Raw genomic sequence first — 6,000 nt, 5'->3', positions numbered from 1 at the left:
GCCTGAAACCATCAGTTGAAGTAGGGTAACAGAATAATATTCTGTTATGCGAAACAGAATAGCGCACCAACCCCGCCGGCCGCCGTGACCCAGCAACTGCGCCACTCGGCTCCGGCGCGCCTCCTGTCCCCGCCTCCTTCCAGCTCGTCGCTGCTCCCGCCTCGTTCCGGCTCGCCCCCGCCCTCGCCTCGTCCTAGTGCGCTGACGACCCTGCGTCCTTCCAGCGCGAGGCCTCGCTCGCCTCCTCCTGGCCCGCCGCCGCCTCCAACTACTACCAGATCGAGGCCCCCGCTCCAACCTTCTCCTAGCACGCCCCCGCCCCCTCCTTCACGGGGAAGTGGATTTGGACTTCAGGATGTACAAAGAGCAGTTCGGGGAGCACTTGGCGAGCTCGAAAAAACTCATTGCCCCTCGCTCCGGCGAGCTCAATTGCTCCCGTCGAAGGCCGTCCCTCCCGTTGCTCATCGCCGACAACGACGACGAGCTTTTGCACCACAATCAACGTGGCCTCTCGTCGGCGTCCGCCTGATCCAGGGACATGCCCATCCTCGTCCGCCTCATACGCCGTCCAATAGCCCTCTATTGCGGCGTCCGTAATATACCTCTGTTCTTGTCGTGCCGGCGCAACCTGCAGTCAAAAATCTGGAGTGCTCCATACAGCCCGTTGAAGTCCACATTGGGGTGCAGGCACCGTCCAAACAAAAAAGAACATTATTGTGAACTCTAGTTTATCTCGTGACTTGCAGGGAACGATTTCAGATGTTTATGTTCAGAAATACACTCTCCAAAGACATCCAAGAAATGGTTCGAGAGGCAGATCAAAAAATGGTTAGTCGTCTTCTCTCACTTTGATGTGAATGGAAGAGCTTCATTTTTCTGAACCTTGCCACTGCATCTTGCCGTCCCGGGTCACCTGCTTGGTCACCTGCTCCCGCGCTTCAGCCACCAACGCGGCGATGCCTAGCAGTGTACAATTCTTCTATTTTTTGCAGCAGTTCAATGTATATTAGAGAAGAAAGAATAAAAACAATAGTATGGTAGATGTTGTGTTTGTGATTGTTGCAGGCTTGCACCAGTTTAGATTGTTGGTTCAGTGAAAATATTGTCGCGAGTTGCATGAATCTTGCAGAAATTGAAGTGGTGTATGCACACAACTCACAAGACCCTACTACTCAGTACTACTTTTTTTTAATTAGACAAGATCTGGTGGCATTCTGACTTGGTACTATTGTTGCTATCAACTACTATGCACCACTAAATTAAGTAGGCAAGATCAGGTGGAGTACTAAGTATTGTTGTTAAAGCAGCAGCAGCCGACAACTTCTAACCGAATAAGGTATTTACATACAGCTGCACTGTCATTTCCAAATTTCTAAAAGAGAAATGGGTCACTGTTATGATCTTAAAAAGAAAATACACAAGTTTATGTATGTGTTCTTTACTGATTTCATGTCATGCGCTTGTTTTATGTTATGATTGTGTGGTCTTCAAGTTTTTATAAGAAATATATATATTTTTAGAATTTCATATGTTCTGTTTAGGAGTGCACATCATGTCCAAAAAAAGCATGGAAAAGAACCATTCATCTAAGAAGTTCATACATCCAGGCCGCCAAAACTGAAAAATAACCCAGAATAACCCAGAAGTTCAAATTTAAAAAACAGAGAAGTTCATTGTATAAAAAATGAATTATTCCCATTTCTAAAAAAACAAAAAGGTTGAAATTTAACAACAGAGAAGTTCATTGTTTATTACAAAACCAAAGAAGTCCAATTTTAAAAAACCAAAAAGTTCAATTGAAAAAAACTTGAGTAGTTCAATGTATATGAAAAACTCATATTTTTCGCGTTACTAGATAATAAAACCAAGAAGTTCAATTTTTTTAAACGAAGCAAATCGATATTTATTACAACACTCAAATTTTTTCACTTACTAACGAATATCCAAGAAGTTCAATTTGAAATAACGAAGAAGTTTGATATTTATTACAAAAATCCAAATTTTCTCATTTCTAAAAATACACAAAAAGGTTCAAGTTGAAAAAAATAGAGCGGTTTGATGTCTATAAAAAATCATATTTTTTCGTTGATAAAGGGTAACGTCGTTTTTCATTTTTTTTTAAATGGAGTAGTTCTATTTAAAAAGTCAAGAAGTTCAAACTAAAAAAAGAAGGATAAGTTTGATGTATACAAAATTACTCAAAATCTTCTTGTTCCTAGGCCAAAAAAAGTATCAAGTTTCAAAAAAATGTGTTCGATGTTTAGTTACAAATCATTTTTTCTTTCCTAAAAATAAAACTGAGAAGTTCAAATTTAAAAAAAAAGATAGGTTAAGAGTTTGTAAAAAAACTAGGGTTTACATGCGTAATTTTGATGAACGCTTTATGAGTTATGGCAAAAAACAGAGAGCAGTTCAAAGTAATAACAACCAGAAGTTCATGTACTACATGGTGTGTATTTCATACAAGAAAAGAAGTATAAAAATGGCAAGTCTATAATTTTTCTTGCTAGATGTTCAAGTGATGTGCCCGGGGAAGTTTAAAAATTCTTGTGAAACAGGTTGAACAAAAATACGTGACAGAAGTTCAAGGTGAAAATAGCGGGAAGTTCAACTACTACACGGAATGCGTTTCAGATAAGAAAATAAGAGTAGAAAACAAAAAGCTTAAAAGGTTTGTTGCAAGAAGTTCACGTGCTATGTCTGGGGAAGTTCAAAAATTCTTGCGAGAGAAGTTCACCTTGTATTTCCATGTTCAAAAACACAAGAATTTTTTTTGAGTTTTAAAATAATTCTCTCAATCCACAAAGAAGTTCAGAATTTTTTTGGGAGCAATTTGAGTTCAAAAAGAAAATAAAAAATCAAATTATAAAAACGGAAAAAGTTCATGTACTACATGGTATATGTTTAATATGAGAAAAATGAATAAAAAGGCAAGCTCCAATTTTGTTGTTCTTATAAGTTCAAGTCCTCGGCCGTAGAAAGTAAAAAAAATATTGTGAGATGTTTGTACAAAAAGAATATTATTGGTGTAACACTGACGAAAAATACGTCACATAAGTTCAACGTGAAAAAGTAGGAAGTTGAACTGCTAAACTGTATGAATTTTAGGTGAATTTTTTTAAAACCGTCGCGAGTATGAAAAAATGATCAACACGGGAAAGTTGCGTGTTACAGCAGTTTTCCATCGGTATATCACTTGCTCAATTCCGGTGAGTGGATGGAGAGCTACGAGCAAAAAAACACATGAAAAACAGAGTGAAGTTCAAGTACACGTGCCCAGAAGTTCAGGTTCTTCACGCGGTGCATTTTCGAAAAATCTGTTTCGCGATAAAGGCCAAAATAATGATCTCGCCATTTTCAAAATTACATGAAAACAGCTAGGAATCAGAGAAAACCATCAACATGAAAAAGTTTCGCATTTCCCTTAGCTTTCAACGGTATATTATTTGCCCCATTCCGATAACGTTTGTAGAAATTACGGCAAAAATATGTTTTAGCCATTTTCAAAATTGACTTAAAACAGTAAGGAATTGGGAGAAACAATATATACAAAAAGTTTCGCATTTCCTCAAGCTTTCCAACGCCATATCATTTGCTACATTCGGACGTATGGTTAAAAAAATAGCTCGAAAATACGAACTCGGTGCAACTTGGACCGTTTTATAAATCACTTTTAAACCGTTCAATATTAGGAAAAAAACTTTAAAAATGAAAAAGTAGCGCATTTTCATAAGCTTTCCAACGCCATATCATTTGCCTCAATTGGATTAGCCACTTACAAATGACATCGAAAATACGAACTCGGCTGTTTGGTTTGCGAAATTTTACGATTTTCCAAATTACTCTTTAACCGTAGGGAATTAGAGAAATCTTCCAACATGTGGAAGGAGCGGTTTTGCAGCAGCTTTCTAAAGCCATATTATTTGCCTCATTTCGATAAACGGTTTTAAAATGCGATCGAAAATACAATTCATGTTTTTTGTATGAAGAAAAAACGGTTTTCAAAACTGCTCTTAAACCGCTACATTTTGCCAAAAATTTAACTTGGGTCATGATACCGGTGTCCATAGCTTTCCAACGGTATATCGCAAGCCCCATTTGGGCAATGTTGGCGGAAGTTCAACCTAGCACTAGGAGAAGTTCAGGTCAAACAAATCAGGCAGTAAAATTGCAGAAAATGCAATTTCATCACGACCCGAGAGCAAAATCCGCCAACGAGCGAGATTCCTTTTTAAAACCGGTATTTAGTTGCTGAAAAACGTTTTTATATTACACTAACCTCATATAGAACACGAGTAACCAGAATAATTCGCGGGGGAAGGTCGGGTTCGTACAGAGGGAAGTTCAGGCGCGTTACTCAGGCAGTTCAGATTGTGATCAGAATATTATTCTGATCCCGTGATCAGAATAGTGTTTATATATATATAAGGAAAATACATCCTACCACCCAGGGGTAGTTACCCCACATGTCTCATATATACTATCATGTGGTGCTATATATACTATTTTATTATTTTAAATATGTTTATATATTATATCTAAGATATTTCAAAGCAAGTTAGAAGAAAAAATTACATATGAGCCCATAGTTTTTGTTATATTTGTGAAATACATGCATATTTGTACGTAAAAAAGAGCATACTCAAAATATGATACATACTACCTAAAAATTAGTATATATATTATGTAAACATTTTTATATACTACGCGTACATACTCTCGGTTTCGACAGATACTATGTACAACATACAAAACGCAAGTGGTGGTAACTACCACTGCTTGTAGAAAACATTTGTCCTCTATATATAGGGATGGACTATTCTGTTACTAGTAACAGAATAATATTCTGTTACCCCGCGCCCTATATAGAATAGATCAGACCCGAATCTGCTAAACTACAAAAAAAGAGAACCCAATCCTTCCTGGCCCAAAGAAAAACGAAAAAAGAACACCCACCCCACTGCCCCATCTCCAGACCCCGATCCTCCTTCCCCACCACCCGCCGCCGCCGCCGCCCGGCTCCCTCCCCCGTCACGCCGCCGCCGCCCGGCTCCCTCCCACGTAGCGTCGCCGCCTCTCGGCTCCGTCCCCCGTCGCGCCGCCGCCGCCCGGCTCAATCCCCCATCGCGTCGCGCCGCCCGTATCCCTTCCCCCGGCGCGCCGCCTCCGCCCGTCTCCCTCCCCCAGCGCGCGGCTACCGTCTGTCTCCCATTTCCTAGCGGTATGGACGGTCGAGCCGCGACCTCCGTCTCCAGCGCCGACCCACTCGTCCCTGTGCGCCGGCCACCTTCCCCTCCTTCGCCACGGCCGCCTTCCTCCCCCGCCGCCACGCCCCCAGCCACATCCTTCCCTCTCCTCCATGCGTCAGTGATGAGCCCGTCCCCCAACGTCGCCAACCTCCTATCCCCGCTGCAGTACGAGCTGCATCAGCAGTGAAGGCCGCTGCTTCAGCAGTAGCAGCGCACCGCCGCTGATGCTACAAGGGGAGGCGGAGGTGGGGTGAGGAACTGCGACGGTTGCATTCCAGGGAAGGCTATCAAAGCTTAAGAAAGGTGAGGTGGCGCTCGATCGATTTGTTCTCTGGGAATGCAGGTTTAGTAGATGAGTTGATCTTCCTGTTGAAGTTTATTTCAAAGATATGTGTGTAGTTCTCGTATGCTGATGCTGCTAGCTTTTGTGCCGCATTTAGGTGTGGCTCTTATTATATGAGGTAGCACATTGTGGTCTATACATTATACAACACTGACATCATACAACACGTTGTGGCCTATACATCATACAACGCTGACAAATTTATTTGTGGGTTTATCGATTGTTTGATTGTTTCTACCTTGTTCTGTTCGTTCCAACACCCTGCGCTTCAGCGGAAAAATAGTGAGTCTAGGAGGGGAGTCGCTGGATCGAGGATCTCTAGCTCGATAGTCCAACTACATGCTTCACCGTTGGTCGCTCAAGGAGCTGCGTGCAGGAAACCCCCGAGCTCCGCCCCTGGATCCGGGT

The sequence above is a fragment of the Aegilops tauschii genome, chromosome 6, assembly GCF_002575655.3.
Source record: "Aegilops tauschii subsp. strangulata cultivar AL8/78 chromosome 6, Aet v6.0, whole genome shotgun sequence".
NCBI classification, from domain to species: domain Eukaryota; kingdom Viridiplantae; phylum Streptophyta; class Magnoliopsida; order Poales; family Poaceae; genus Aegilops; species Aegilops tauschii.
This window is presented reverse-complemented; position numbering follows the sequence as displayed.